The 17,107-nt window shown below is 38.5% G+C and overlaps 1 long non-coding RNA gene and 1 other non-coding gene across 2 annotated transcripts; both read right to left on the bottom strand.

The window, feature by feature from the left end:
- Positions 1-2,833: 2,833 nt before the first annotated feature.
- LOC126371385 (uncharacterized) lies at positions 2,834-5,614 on the bottom strand. Its single transcript, XR_007567011.1, has 4 exons — positions 5,463-5,614; positions 4,230-4,281; positions 3,598-3,723; positions 2,834-2,848 (listed from the first exon to the last, which is right to left on the bottom strand). It is a non-coding gene; the product is annotated as an uncharacterized LOC126371385 (long non-coding RNA).
- A 9,115-nt stretch (positions 5,615-14,729) lies between these two features.
- On the bottom strand, positions 14,730-14,802 carry Trnaa-agc (transfer RNA alanine (anticodon AGC)). The gene has a single exon. It is a non-coding gene; the product is annotated as a tRNA-Ala (tRNA).
- Between the last annotated feature and the right edge of the window lie 2,305 nt (positions 14,803-17,107).

Below are 17,107 nucleotides of genomic sequence, written 5' to 3'. Positions count from 1 at the left end.
GGGATATAGGCGTGATCCTATGAGTATATTATAATGGTCATGCCAATATTTATGTACTAAGTATATAAATTTTAATATTACGTTTATAAAGAGCGAGGAGCTCGGTGGCGCAGAGGTTAATGCGCTCGGTCTGCGATTGTTGAAGTAAAGCAACTTTCGCAAAGGCCGGTCATTGGATGGGTGACCACAAAAGAAAAAAAAAGTTTTCATCTCGAGCTCCTCCGTGCTTCGGAAGGCACGTTAAGCCGTTGGTCCCGGCTGCATTAGCAGTCGTTAATAACCATCCATCCGCAATGGGCCCGCGTGATGGTTTAAGGCCCGATCTCCCTACCCATTAGGGAAGGCCCGTGCCCCAGCAGTGGGGACGTTAATGGGCTGATGATGATGATGATGTTTATAAAGAGAAAATTTTAATCGAAAAACTGAGACTGAAACGGGACTTGAACCCGCAGCTCTTGTCAAGCCGGGACGAGCGTGTTAACCATTGCACCACCGGGTCCTCCACCTGTCCATGGGAAATCTTTCGATCTATGTATCGTCATTAAGTTGACGCCGTCGGAAGATCATAGATCGGAAGAATTTCGCATGGACAGGAGGAGGACCCTGTGGTATAATGGTTAACACGCATTTTCTGTTTATAAGTTTCCTTAAGCACGGGTACCTAAGTGCTATAAAAACAAAAATCATTATTTCGCACCCTTCGTGGAAAAACGCAGTAAGTTGATTTTATCAACTTTTCAGGAGCTAAAAAAAACTGTCCTACTAATTAGTTATAAGTCCTGGAAATAACCTTCAAAGAGAAAATAATAGCAAAAAGTAGCCCGGATTGACCCACATTTATAAATTTTTAATTAATTGTGTATATTTGAAAAAAAATTGAAAAAACACGGTTGCGTAGATATTCCACGAAACTATAATCAAACGTTCCGTTGTAAGTACAGATACTGCTTTATTATTACGTAGTGCAAACAACATTGACAGTTGTAACTTTACCTACAACGTTGTTCACCTTCCGATTACATCTTACTCGGATGTTGTAAGTATTAGTTACTTCGTTCTTACACGAAAAATTTTAACAACATGTTTTGCGTAAGTTGAGAAACCTATTTGTTCCACGTGAAAGTAAATGATCTTTGATAGTGTAACTATAGAAATTGCTTTTTTAATAAGGAAATATCTCAAAATAATTGTATGTATCTTTAAATACTTGTTTGTTGCAGGGGTTAGTCTAGAATGTAGAAGTATGTATGCTCATACATTATACAGGGTAGCCCAGAACTTCAAGTTCAAAATGAAAAATTAGATAGAGTGGCTCATTAGCTACTAGAAACACCCCCATGTATGTTCAGCCATTATTTATAGTTTAGGAGATATGACCTATTTTGTACCTTTTTCTAGATTTTCTACCTTACTTCAGAAATAATCATTTTGTCGCTATCCCGTTCTTAATAATTATTTTATTTTACTTCACAACTATGTCTAAAGATATATACCGCTAGGTAAAAAAATAAAAACAGTCAAATCAAAGACAAAAAAAAAGTTATTGGAAGTCAAAGTGAGAATTGGACCAAAATTGTCACAGTTGTTAAAACTTCGCCGAAGAATAATTAACACATGAGATTGGCATGGACGCTGAAAGTAGGTATCTCTAAAAAACTGCTCCATTTAATAGCCTTTTAGACACATCAAAAAAAGTACCTTTAATAGAAGCAATAAACTAAATAATTAGACCTCAAAGATTGCAAGATAGACAGATTTGAAGGAAAAATTTACATTCTCATACAATGTAGGTAGCTGCTTCTTTCTAACGTTGTTCTTTAACAACCTTTAACTACCTTTGTGGTCAAAGACACATTTTCAATACAAAAAATCACGCTCATAATCGCTAACAGGGTAGACATAGCAACAGTCTGAAGACAAAACTTGCAGTCACTTTTGGTATTCATATTGTAATGAAGGAAAAAGTTATCCCCAAACACTGTTGGTGATTCATACTATAAGATGCTAAAATAAAATCTGTCTGTCTTGCAATCTTTGAGGGCTAATTACTTAGTTTTATGCCCCTATTAAGGGTACTTTTTTGGATGTGTCTAAAAGCCTATTAAATGGAGCAGTTTTTAAAAACACTTTCAGGGTTCATGAAAATCTCATGTGTTTATTATTCTTCGGCGAAGACTTACAACTGTAACAATTTTAGACGAATTCTCACTTTGACTTCCAACTTCCAATGACTTTTTTATCTTTCATTCGATTGTTTTTATTTTTTCACCTAGCGATACACATACTTAGGCATAGTTATGAAGCAAAATAATTAGAAATTAGAAAGAAAAAATTAGAATTATTAAGAAAGGGATAGTAGATATACAAAATGATGATTTCTGAAGTAAGATAGAAAATCAAGAAAAAGGTGTAAAATGGGTCATATCTCCTAAACCGTAAATAATCTTGTGTTTCTGGTAGCTAATGAGCCCCTCCATCAAATTTTTCATTTTGAACGTGAACTTTTGGGCCACCCTGTATATTGAAACAAATAAAATCAGTGTTAAATTAAGTGTTTATTCTAATTTGTATTAAAAAAAATATTTATTTACTAGCTGTGCCGAAAGCCGTTTGACCCGCATGGGTTTTTAGTTTTCAGGGAGTTATTTCTATTTGTAATTAAAATCCAACTTTTAATTTTAAAACGTTTATTAATTAATACATGCATAATCACAAAATATATTAATACGGTATGGCACTTGCCTTTATTAGAAAAACCTTCATTTTCAGTTATTACAGTTAGTCATTAAGTGTTTTCTTGAACATTTTGCTCCTTTCCGATCACCCCCTCTTTGCTTTTCGGTAGAACCTGCAAATGACAAAATATAAAAAACTATTAAGTATGATAATAAATTACTAAAAAGAAAAACAACCATTAATACCTATTATAGTAAGCTTAGAGATGAGCCAATTTTCCAACGTATCCGAAAAGCGACAGTGTCAGTGATAAAAATGTTTACATGTCAATCTCTCAAATCACTGTCACTGTCGTTTTACGTAGGTACTTAATCGTTTGCAACTTGGCTAAAACCCCTTAAAAGCCAGTTGGTTTGCATAGGAGATAACTCTAGAAAAAACTACATTAAGCAAATCAAAAATATATCTGTGGTTGTTATGATAAGAGGAAAATGACAGAATAATTATACCATAAATACACAGGCACTGACTATTTCAGAGAAACTTTACCACGCGCCGCTTCCAGGTTAGTAGGTAAATACCTATATCAATCTAGAATACAAATACTGAAAGGATATTTCGGCATACAAAACATGGAACGTTTTCAGCTGCTTAGCTTCCCGGCCAAGTCGTAAATCAGAAATGGTACTAATATTATTTTTTTTGCCCAAAAGTAAGATGATCTGTGCGTCGGAGGGCACGTTAGGCAGTCGGTTGCGGCTTAATTAAGTATGCAGGTATGTCGTCGTTACATGAGGCATGTCATGGACCTATAGCGGCTCAGTAGTAACCCTGATACCAGGGTTGATGAGTTCAGTCAATTATTGTCTCAACCCACACGAGAGAAGAACTTTAGTAGGATACGGATAGGTACATACGAACCTTCAAGAGAATGTGTCTCATGTTGACTATGACGAGAAGATATCCCATAGTTTCTTGAAATATTTTTGCATTTCTGGTCATTCTTCCACTGGGTTGTACTGGATTGGGTTGCAGTATTAGTGGAATCTGTTAATTGTAACATAATGGTTTAAATACATTGTTTGTAGGTAGGTACATAATAGACGTTAAGCAATAAAAAGGACCCATTACCAAATCACCCTAAAAATTAGACACAAACCTAGATATTTTATCGTTATTTAGGTATTAAATAGAAGGTTAGTACCAATGCGTTAATAATAAAATGTATATCAAACTCAAGCGCACAAATAACAACAAAATCAAGGGTGTTTTTGCAAAAGTTAACTTATATACCTAGGTAGATAATTCACAACCACGCCGAAATACTACAGTTGATCACGTAACAGTTTTTTGTTCAAATATCTTTATTTTATTCATATACCAGGTGCTATGCCAGGTGATAGCGAATGTACAAAAACGGCACACCCCAATTTAAATAGGTAGTTAGTTTATAGATTAAAAGCACCGAATAGGCACATAGGCATGCTTAGTTTACTTTAATAATTAGTACAGAGCAGTGCAATCATCATCACGCATTAACCAAACCAACTTACGTCAAGTAGGTCGTCAGGTAGGTAGGTAGGTAGGATCTGCTTCTGTGTAAACCTTACAAAACAAAATATTTATAATATTAATAGTCTAATAAATAGTAATATACTAAGTAGGTAAGGTAATAGGTACCTAAAATCTAGCTAGTCTATTTATAAGTAAATAACTCACCATCTTCGATTTTGTCCAAGTTGAGCATAAGTATAATCCTTGGGTTTTTTACTTCCACACAAAGATATGCACGCTTCGAGTAGCCACCATGAACAAATTAAATAGAGAGATAATTATTACATCTATCCAACATTCGTCAATCATGACTTTTTATTCTAACAAAAATCGACCTTATTATTACTACAATGCGATCGTTATTTGTAGGGCCGTATGCTGACTGACGGAATACCGTGGTAAAACTACGATCACAAATAGACAATCAGCTTTCACTCTACAAATAACGATCACAGTGCAATAATAATAAGGTCGTTTTTTATAAACTTCGTCGGCAATAATTTTGTCTATAGGTGATCTTGGTTTTACCGTGGTAAAACCACAATCAGCATACGACCCTACAAATAACGATTACAGTACAGTAATAATAGGGTCGATTTTTGGTTGAATAAAAAGTCGAGATTGACGAAAAATTGGTGGATAGATGTAATACCTCTCTAATATCTTTCTAATACCTCTCTTTGAGTGTGCAGCCCGCCGCCGCTGGCACGGCGTAAGTACAGTAATCAAATAAAACATAGGGATTTACGCTAGTGATAAGTAAGTATATTTACTTAGGACATTAATAAGTAGTCTATATTTGCAGGTAATTAGAATAACACGACAAATGATTCAAATTATTGTCTTTAAAAGAGTTGTATTCATATTTACGAAGAGTATAGTGTAAAATATATCATCGAAAAATGAAGATAAATGAAATAACGTAATAGTAATATCAAACCTTGCTTGGAAAAAACTACGTGATTATATTTACACCAAACCGTTACACTAAAAGATTCGCAGAATAGGCAAGTAGCTGGAGTTACAACAAATAGTAACGCTAAAACATTCGTGGAATAACGAAGTAACTAGACGTACAACCACTGTCGTGTCGTATAATGTCGTGAAACATGTCAGTACGTTTACTTACGATTCGACCATCCTAAAAAACTTTCGTGTAAAATCGAAGTAAGTGTTATTATGACTTTACTATATGGGAAAATACCAAAAAAAAATCACGTATTTATACTTACTTTCTTATTATGGGGGAAAAATATTTTTATCAATGTTGCACAATTTCATTGTTTTTGTAATAATTTCTTCATTTTTACTGATATCTTAATGAAAATTTGTGAGAAGGTGTATTCGTGTACGCTGAATTGAATGGTGCAATAAAAAAAAAATGTCGCTAGTCCACTTACTGCGTTTTTCCACGGGGGGTGCGATTTATATACAACGTCACACTTTTTTTTTTATATCTTTTATTTAATAAAGGACTTGGTACAAGAATAACGACCATGTCGTCCTCGTAATTAAACAGTAAAAAGGAATTATTTTACATGACAGAAGCTTATTAATATAATTGACAATTTATTCAGTAGCTATTCTACTTCCAATACCTAATTTTACTAATTTGTAAAGTGATCTGGCGTCCTCGCTAAGCGGATCTGCCAGAGCACAATTGCAGCCTCCTACCTCCAAAAATAAATTATTATTATAAATTTGTCTCCTAAAAGATTCGTTCCGGACGCACTCCACCAGGATATGATACACATCTTCGACGGTATCACACTCAGCGCAATTCAACGTCACACTTTGGACAGTTTCCAATCGAAAAACTGAACCGAAAAGTGAAACCAAATTCTCTCCTTCTACCGTGTGGGTTGTGAGGTGGATTACCAACCTCATCAACCCTGGTGTCAGGGTTACTACTGAGCCGCCAAAGGGCCCTGACAAAAGTGAAAGCAAAAGTGGTTTGTTAGGATCGTAGTAAGTGGAATTCCGTGGTCCCTGCCTAACCCAACGAGAAATAGTCGTGATGTTATGTAAACCAGGCAAGCGTTACAATCCAGCTACGATTATTTATAAGCTAGATTATATTAATTGAACTTTTGAATAGACCTTCGTAACCTAAGTACCGTTAGCGCCTAGACAAAGTTATCGCTAAGGCGTGCCAATGAAAGGCCGCGATTAACACACGCGGTAGATAAATCAGTAGGCGTTACAGCGCTGTGTCATAGACTGTTGTAATAGTGTCTAGTCTAGCTGTTATCTGGGGTTTGATTGTTTTAATAAATACCTATAAGGAGTGGACGTATAGTGGAAAATCTATCTTATTTCTATAGTAACGAGAGACTTTCCAGGCTACGGGGTTGTCATTAAGGAACTCCTGGTTTCTTCCTTTATTTTTGACGTGACTTATTGTAGGTTTACTGCAAATGGCATCAACTACTTGGCTGGACAAAGACTGAGGGGTCTCACCCGGTACAAAATTTTAAGCCAACAGGCCCAGGCATCGTCTGAGAGGAACGGTCATGAGAGGGTTAAAAAGGCCATGTCGAAGCAATTCATCTAAAAAAAGCAATATTGCTATTTGACATTTCTTTGAATTGTGCACTTACTTTTATATGCGCAGATGTCAAATTGCAATATTGCGGTTTCGATTCCTTTTGGCGATTTAATCTATACTTATAATAAATCTGTAGAGAGGTCAATTCTGTACATTAAATATTTTTTCAAAATAACTATCAGGGGGTGATAAGTGATCGATACTGATGCCAAAAATGCAATCAGTAAAATTTTTGTCTGTCTGTCTGTCTGTCTGTCTGTCTGTCTGTCTGTCTGTCTGTCTGTCTGTATGTTCCTTATAGAAACAAAAACTACTGGACGGATTTTAATGAAACTTGGTACAATTATTCTTCACACTCCTGGACAGGTCATAGTATACTTTTCATCACGCTACAATCAATAGGAGCAGAGTAGTGAAGGGAAATCCTTTTGTATGAAAAATCTAAACCACTCAAGTTAGACGTTTGAAATTTGGCATGCAGGTACCTTAGATACCGTAGAGGTGCACTAAGAAAGGAATTCCCGAAATTCCTACGGGAATGGGAATTAGCGGGAAAATCCTTTTGTATGAAAAATCTAAACCACTCAAGTAAGACTTTTGAAATTTGGCATGCAGGTACCTTAGATAACGTAGAGGTGCACTAAGAAAGGAATTCCCGAAATTCCCACGGGAACGGGAATTAGCGGAAAAATATTTTTGTATGAAAAATCTAAACCATTCAAGTTAGATGTTTGAAATTTGTCATGCAGGTACCTTAGATACCGTAGAGGTGTACTAAGAAAGGAATTCTCGAAATTCCCACGGGAACGGGAATTAGCGGGAAAATCCTTTTGTATGAAAAATCTAAACCACTCAAGTTAGACGTTTGAAATTTGGCATGCAGGTACCATAGGTACCGTAGAGGTGCACTAAGAAAGGAATTCCCAAAATTCTCACGGGAACGGGAATTAGCGGGAAATACCTTTTGTATGAAAAATCTAAACCACTCAAGTTAGACATTTGAAATTTAGCATGCAGATACCTTAGGTACCGTGGAGGTGCACTAAGAAAGGAATTCTCGAAATTCTCACGAGAACGGGAATTAGCGGGAAAATCCTTTTGTATGAAAAATCTAAACCATTCAAGTTAGATGTTTGAAATTTGTCATGCAGGTACCTTAGGTACCGTGGAGGTGCACTAAGAAAGGAATTCCCGAAATTCCCACGGGAACGGGAATTAACGGGAAAATCCTTTTGTATGAAAAATCTAAACCATTCAAGTAAGATGTTTAAAATTTGGCACGCAGGTACCTTAGACACCGTAGAGGTGTACTAAGAAAGGAATTCCCGAAATTCCCACGGGAACGGGAATTAGCGGGAAAATCCTTTTGTATGAAAAATCTAAACCACTCAAGTTAGACGTTTGAAATTTGGCATGCAGGTACTTTAGTAAACTTAAAGATTAGTTGCAACAGGATATTACAAAATTCCCACGGGAACGGTAGTTAGCGGGAAAAAACATTTGTATGAAAAAATCAAATCTAAATAAAAGGAGAAACTGACTGACTCAGTGACTGACATATCAACGCATAGCCTGAACGGCTAAATGTAGGCATTTGAAATTTGGAAGGGACATAGCTTAGGTACCGTAGAGGTGCACTAAGAAAGGAATTCCCGGAATTCCCACGGGAACGGAAATTAGCGGGAAAATCCTTTTGTATGAAAAATCTAAACCGCTTAAGTTAGACGCTTGAAATTTGGCATGCAGGTACCTTAGTTAACTTAAACCTTAGTTGCAACAGGATATTGCAAAATTCCCACGGAAACGGGAGTTAGCGGGAAAAAAACATTTGTATGAAAAAATCGAAACCGCGTAAGATAGATGTTTTCAATTCAATTCAATTAAATTATTTATTGCATTCCATGTAGTACAATGGGGTGTTACATAGGCATAGGAACTAAAACATGGACCCTGTAGGGCACAGCAACGTTGAAGGGAAGAGAGGAAGTGTGTATTAAAATTAAAACTCAATGAACAATCAATTAAAAAAAAATCAATTCAATCAATTGATTCAATCTAGCATGCATGCATACCTTAGTAAATATAAAGTTTATTTTTGGCTGTATTTTGAAAAATGGGAGTTATTGGGAAAAAAATTGTATGAAAAAATCTAAACTGCATAAGTTAGATGCTTGAAATTTGATATGCACTCCCACACACACGAAGATCTCTCTCTTATATAACACGCCACGCGGACGAAGTCGCGGGCAAAAGCTAGTACCTAATAAAATAATCCTGACACTACGCTTGAAGAGATCGCTCTTCAAACACAATTCACACGAAAAAAACCTAAACATATAAAATACCATTATTATGCAGTGGGAAGCTGTTGACTACTACGAACTTAAATTGGTGGAATGCAAGAGGATCATTAGAGCGATATTTGCATGATCGATACCGCCCTTGTCTAATGGACGTTTTGACTTATGGACTACAAATGTTGATGGTAATCTGTGCTCTGTGGCATGCTAAGACTGTGTGTCTGTTAAGTATTGCCATTTATAGATACCTGAATATATTTGGATTGCCTATAATATGATGGGGAAAAGGATCCTTATAATAATATGTGGATGGCTAAGGGGCAGGACACATAGCGAGGAGAACCGATGGCCGATGGGGCGGAAAGGTTCTGGAATGGCGACCACGTGTCGGACGACGCTCAGTGGGTAGGCCCGCTACAAGGTGGACCGACGATCTGGTGAAGGTCGCGGGATCCGCTGGATGCGGGCAGCGCAGGACCGATCGTCGTGGAGATCCTTGGGGGAGGCCTATGCCCAGCAGTGGGCGTCATACGGCTGATGATGGATGGCTAAGGTGGAAACTTTTCTGATAAACGTATTTCTGGCCTAACAGATTCGTGCATAATATATACTTTCTTTCTTTCTTTTATAAGCTTTGGTAAGCTGAATGGCTTATATTCAGTCTGATAAATATTGAGACGGGAGCGGATAAAAAACATAGAATAGATACCTTCAGCTGCTTGTCTTCCCAGGCATCGTAAAATCTGAACCCTTGTTTGACCCTGAATAAGTTTCATCACATCCAACTAAGGACTTCCTATCAACAGTGGCTGCAAGTTGTCTTTCATTACTTCTGGTTCTGATGAGTTATGTTTATGTAAATCAGACTCAGTGACTGCCCTAGCAAAATATTTATGTGGTGCGAAACCTCAAAAGGCCACCGATATTAATCTTTTAAAAATAATGTTTATGGCCACCCTGTATGAGTTCATGTGGCCGCAATCTAACCCGATGAAGTTAGTTTGCGGCCAGGGTGGACCAGTCTTGGTTGATTTTGGCGCCCCCCCTGTTTCGGCGCCCGGTGCGGTCGCACCGCTTGCACCGCGCCCTAGGGCTGCCTCTGATCAGACTTGACCATTTGATAAATAGTAAACACTTATTTATTCGTTTGACCTATTTACCATCTAGATTTACACCCAACATTTCACACATTGCCTTCAGCATAGACCATAATAGGTAATAACTCATACAAGCAGATCTTAATCAGAAACGGCTGTCAAATTAGTTGTATAAACAGTGCGTGATGCAGCCTCGTTAATGAACCGATTTGGATGTGCTTTCAGTGGTAATGGCTCGCTGCGGGCGCTACGTGGCATTTGCGATGCCATCGGCGTATGCGCACGAGGGCGGAGACGGCCCCGGGTTTTGGAGTGTGTGGCTTTGTGTTAGCGGTTTTGAAAGACCCGCGTGTATTGCTACTTGTTGATGAAAGTTTGATAGCTTATCTAGACCGTGGCAGATAGTGGAATTGATACCAGACGATTATTTGGCAGATAGGACTATCAGAAGTCTCAGACAGTTTATCCGTAAGTAAGTAGTAACAAGGGAAATTTGAATAGTTTGTCATTGTGTTTGTTTATCTAGCGTGATCCAGTTTTCACGGGGTCTGCTTACACAGAAGCGACTGACCTTCGTTAGGTCACTCCGACAACATATTTCTTGAGTAAGTAAATGGTATGGTAGTTCCCACTTTCTGGGGCAATCGAAAAAAAGGCGAGTGAACAAAATACATAAATAACTCATATAATGTTCCATTGTTTGGCACACTTGCAATGTTGGCCCTTTAGCGGGCCGCCCCTCGAATCTCGATGGGGACGTGGGAACATACTATTCACTTAAGGTAGTATGCAGTCGTTACATAAGCCAGGTTTGGGGCCTTTGGAGGCTCAGTAGTAATAGTAAACCTGGTGCCAGGGTTGATGAGGTGTAGGTTATTGGTCTCACAACCCACAAGAGAGAAGGAGAAGAAGAGTTTTCAAGTCGCCTGAAGTCAACTTAGTAAGTATAATAAGAGTACATACATATAGGAAATCTTCCAGGTACCATTCTGGCTGCGGGGTTGGAGATATACTGTTGTAGACGGTATCATTTACGGTCGTCACATCATCTCCTGTCGTGATCTTCGTTGCTGTAGTAGCCACATTTGCTGTAGTGAACTCTGTTGCTGTAGTGATCTCATTTGCTGCAGTGAGCTCTTTTAGCATCTTGATAACGTCCAGGATCGTGATTGTTGTCATCTTCTCACTTGTAGGCTAAGTCAAAAATTTTGAATGTTTTGATTTTGAAATTACTTCAACTACAACTCTTAAATAATTTGTCTGTGACATTTGTAACGACGTTTAAATGTAATGTTAGAATGTATTGTGCCATAAACTAAAAAAAAAGCATTGTTTTTTAATATACCCATTAAATGGACAAAGGAGTGAGTGACACAACCTTAAACATATACATAAAATATTTTTTACTAGGCAATATAATTATCTTCGGGAAGCCGCTGGATGCGAGCAGCGCAGGACCGATCGTCGTGGAGATCCTTGTGCGAGGCCTATGCCCAGCAGTGGGCGTCGTACGGCTGATGATGAAGATGATAATTATCTTTTCCCGTTCTCGATAATAGAAGGTTTTCTACTAGAAATGAGCTGAACCGTTTGTCCAAGTATATAATTTATTTTTCTTATAAGTAAAGCTAAATACACACAGAGATATTACTGTATTGTGTTCGTTTTCCTTTCGCGGGTTGAAAGGTCAGACAGGCTTCTGTAAAAAACCGGACCTGCAGGTTAGGTTAGCGGATCCTGTGAAAACGTGAGATGATGATGTCACATAGATATATTACCGGGTAAGAGCCGTCAGCGCTCCCCATTTGTCCGGTCAAGTAGTAAATGCCATTTGCGGCTGTCGGCGCTGCAGTAGCTCCGGCGTGGGGTTATTGTTTGTTGTAGATGTTTAGCAGATAGGATTGCTTCAATGAAACCTTCGTCTTGAGGGAGATTGTTTATTACTGGATTGTGTCCTTACATTTTTGTGCGTGTACGCGATTGTTACATTGTTATAGTTAGTTGGTCGTTACGTGCGTGACGCGGAGATAGGTAGAGAGAGTGAATTGAAAGAAGACCGGGACCGGGACCGGAACGTCATCGGGGTTGCCGTTTTTCAATATTATGGTGCGTTCACGTTGGCTTGAACAGCGGCAAATCTATAATAAGCTACTTCAATTGGAACAACACCTGGAGCTTTCCCAGATGAGGAGCGGATAGTGTTATTTGATGATGATGATGATGATCTCCGACCGATTTCGGCCATGGCGACCACTTCGACTCCATGGGTGTTAAGTACAACTTAAACGCTACTTAGGGTGCCATACCCTAACGAACCAATTTAAATGACTTTGTAATCGTTATAATTGTGTTCCCATCTTCCACCACAGCATGGTCAGCTACATCACGGTATACTGCCCTGCAGCATGGGAACTGAGGATCGAAGGTGATGGGAACAACTCTATGCCCTTGCTCAGGCAGGGTGAGACTATAGCACACCCCGGACACTTCATACAAACAACCTCGTTTTACGCAGACACTACAGATTGACGTTATCGTACACGCGCATCTGTGTGTGTGTGTGTGTGTGTGACGTCTGACGCCATACGATTCAGTGTAAGCTATGTTCGAGGGGGGGGGGGGGGGGTAAATCTAGCTCAGACCCTGGTGGGGAGCGGAGAGTTGCCGTTCTATACGTAGTATTATTCCTTATTCTATGATTATAGGTTGACATACATAAACAGCCTATATACGTCCCACTGCTGGGCACAGGCCTCCCCTCAATCAACCGGAGGGGGTATGGAGCATACTCCACCACGCTGCTCCAATGCGGGTTGGTGGAGGTGTTTTTACGGCTAATAGCCGGGACCAACGGCTTAACGTGCCCTCCGAAGCACGGAATCATCTTACTTTTTCGGACAATCAGGTGATTCAAGCCTGAAAAGTCCTTACCAAACAAAGGACAGTCTCACAAAGTGATTTCGACAATGTCCCCATCGGGAATCGAACCCGGACCTCCAGATCGTGAGCCTAACGCTCTAACCACTAGACCACGGAGGCTGAGGTTGACAAACTTATGTTAATAGTATGCATCATCCTCTATAGTTCAGCTGCTTATCAACGACTTGCTTATCAACTCTGTGGTCCAGCAGTCGATCTTTGGGATAGGATCCGAGGTTCCAGGTACGAAACCTATTGGGAACATCACCAAAATCACTGTGACTGCTTGTCTGACCTTCCAACCCGAAGGCAAAATTAGTCTAATACAGGTTAGGTTTCGAGTCTTCGAGACGTATTTTACGGGAATGTGGGTTTCCTCACGACGTTTTCTTTCGCCGCTGATGATCCAAACATAAAGTCGAAAACATTGGTTTATGTCCTTGCTGGATTCGAACCTGCGACCTCACAATGAGAGTAAAGCGTTCTTCCACCTGGGCTACCACGGTTCCAATGAATTAAATAATTATTGACCCAAATCACTATCGGATAACAAAACGGTTTAGTGTTGACAACAACGTAATGGTAGACCGATAGCAACATTAATCACAAGTCGACAGTATGAATGTGATCGTGGTGCGACGCGTCACGAGCTGCGCGCGCGCACATTCCTCTGTACCGGCGAAATGTCAAACGTACATTCTTATGTTAATCCCACCTTATTGGCGAATGAGCCATGCTAGCCCAGTTGGAAGAACGTTTGACTGTCACTGTGAGGGCGCAGGTTCAAATACCAGCACGGGCCTAAACCAATTTGTAAGTGATAAGTAGCGTGGAACATTCTAGAAGTTAGTTATGACTTTATTTTCCCTGAAAAACATATAGGTATGTTATAATCAAGGTCGGCGTGGTCGACGATTTCCCTCAATCAGCGCTTGTCGCTATCGGCCCGCTACGATTAATTCTTTCAAATATTCTTCCTCTCAGACGACGCCCTGACCCGAAGTTTGCGTCCAACTAGGCACCCTCAGGCCTGTTGTCTTAAACGTTTTGTACCGGGTGAGAGACTTCAGCGCTCCCCATTTGTTCGGCAAGTAGGTAATGCCATCTGCAGTAAATCTACAATAAGTCACGTCAAAAAAAGTTTTAATCAAGTAGGTAATCATTATATTATACAACCAATATTTCACTAGTAAACAAACTAAAAACAACAGCATCTTAATCAGCAGCATTATTATATAAACAGCACACTTACCTTGACCCGATCGTCACAGAAAATAACCAAAGTAAGTAATAATAATGTATAATGCGTTTAATTAATTAAATTAGTTTTGTATTTTTCTTCAGAGTGCAAGGCTAAAACAAAGATAGGTAGGCGAACTGCATACATGTAACATTATTTACATCAATGGCAAATAAAACGTATATTTTTAGTAAGACATTAAAATTGAATTATACCTACATTTTTATTCTATAATAATAGTTGTAACGTGATTATAATGATATAATATTTAGGTTGTTTTTCATGCGATAAAGATCAGGAATTGATTTAACTTTGATTATAAGTTGAATTTGTGTGAAAATAATTATAAAAACAGTAATAAATATTAAAAAAATGAGTTAAAAAAGTGTTTTAGTTGGAGGCGCCGGGTATCGATCCCGGTACCTCTCGCATGCTAAGCGAGCGCTCTACCATCTGAACTACGCCCCCGATGTCAAGACTGGCGAAATTACTATTCAAAAGCAAAAGTAGCTATTTGAATGTGAACAGGTTTTGGAATGATAGATAATTTGAGAATCTACAGTAAAAAATAAAATAACTATGAAGAGAAAAGTATGTGATGCGAAAATAGAAATTGGGTTGCGGAAAGGAATGCGTTAAAATTATTTACCTAGGTCTGTACTCATCGGTTATAATTGACTCTCTAATATCTTTTAAATTAAACGAATAAAGAAATCTAAGTTTAATTAAAAAATATAAAAAAAAAACATTTGCCCTTTAATACAAAGATAATCCTTTGTTACGAAAAGATACAATTTTAATAAGCTCATTTGTTCCCATACAATTGATGGGTTTCTTCGTTAAACCTTATGTATGACGATTTAATTAGAAGTCAGTGCATCCATCACGACTTAAGAAGGTAAGATGCGATATTAATCAGCTGGGATTGTAATCATGTCGTTAGAATAATCGAATAATCACGATGACCGCACGTCTTTGTGGTTAGAGACAGGTGCGGACACGGAGGGGCGGGGCGGCGGGGAGCGCCCGCTATACCGCCTGATTGGATTTAATAACAATCTCTTCTCCTTAGCATTAGGCTGCTTTTCCACCAGAGCAGTGCGAGTGAAATGTGTCGTACTGTGCTGTGGAAATGTGTAGGGGTTTCCACCAGAGCTGTGCGAAATGTCTCGTACGATGAAGTGTAGCGGAGCTGTCAAAATGCGCAAATGTGCGGTGCGAGGATGCGTTGCGAAGTAAGTAAAATGTTTATTTTTCATAAAAAATACAGAAAATTTTGTTACATTAAAAACCCCACAAAACCAATTCCTCGGAAGCTGTGAAATGTGTGACCGTGGGGGTATGCGGTGTATGTAACATATTCCTCGCAACACATCCGTCGCAAGAGTCGCAACACATCCTTCTCACACATTTCTCGCTTATTTTGTATATAGGTAGAATGACCTCGCTTCGCTAAAATGAAAAAAAAAAAAATATACAAGATAAAACAAACAATATAATATAGTTATTATTTATTAATAAATTTTATTATTATTTTTTTATTTTATTATTTAAATTATTCGAATGAATTAATTTACACCCTTTTCCACCAGAGCTGAGCTGAGCTGAAGTGATTCTATTGGTGGATTTTTCTTCGCACACCGCTTAGCTACCTCGCACAGCTTTGGTGGAAAAGTAGCTTTATCCCGTTTTTTTTCACAGGATCCGCTTACCTAACCTGAAGATTTCACAGGTCCGATTTTGGTCCGGTGTGTTGTGGTTTGTCCGAAAATAAATCGAATCTTATAAATAATCGCTCACCGCTTCGCTTCGTGACGTGAACTAAGCCTAGCGGTGTGCCACAACCTGATGAGATTCGAGACCTTGTGCGGAAATTAAATCAATGTTTACAACCAATAACATGTAAACGATGTAGAATGCAGTGTGCCGTCCTCGTGCCGTCGGATTAGATAATTTATTTTGTCAATTATGTAGTTTTCTAACTTTCAGCGTTTATGTCGTAATATTGGTTGTGCAGTCATGAGCAATATCATGTACCCACTTTAGAACCTTGTCGCACTATCAATTTGACATTTCATGAGCCTTACTGAGGCTTAATTTGTGAAAAAAGTTAATGTGACATGGTTTCAAAGTGTATGTCATATTAGTACTCGTGACTGTACAGTGTCATTGCACGCCGTCACTCGTGACAAGATACGCCGCGGACACTTTTTGACAGAAATTAGTTGTCTATCACTACATAGTATAAAACAAAGTCTATGTCCCTATGTACGCTTAAATCTTTAAAACTACGCAACGGATTTTGATGCGATTTTTTTAAATAAATAGAGTGATTCAAGAGGAAGGTTTATATGTATACTAATATCCATTAAATAGGAAAAATACTGTTATTTTTAGGTTTTTAATGTGATGTCGTAAATAATTTCATTTTTTCCTCAGCATTGCATCCGAGCGAAGCCGGGGCGGGTCGCTAGTTTGTTATACGAGTATGTCTATTGTTATAAAATAAGAATATGTATGGCTGTTTTGTTTTGTTTACCACCAGTATTTGTAATCGCTCATCTAACTTTAAAACGATTTATAGCATTAAATATTTCTCTTCTTCTTATTCTATCGTGTGGGTTGTGAGGTGAATTATCAACCTCATGAACTCTGGTGTCAGGGTTATTATTGAGCCGCCAAAGGCCCCTGATAAGGCTCATGTACTTACTTACTTACGTCAGTAAGTAGTAACCGAAGCACGGATCATGTTACTTTTTGGACAATCAGGTGA

Source organism: Pectinophora gossypiella, chromosome 12, assembly GCF_024362695.1.
Source record: "Pectinophora gossypiella chromosome 12, ilPecGoss1.1, whole genome shotgun sequence".
Taxonomy (NCBI): Eukaryota; Metazoa; Arthropoda; class Insecta; order Lepidoptera; family Gelechiidae; genus Pectinophora; species Pectinophora gossypiella.
Note: the sequence above shows the minus strand (reverse complement) of the source record. Positions and strands in the feature narration are given on the sequence as shown.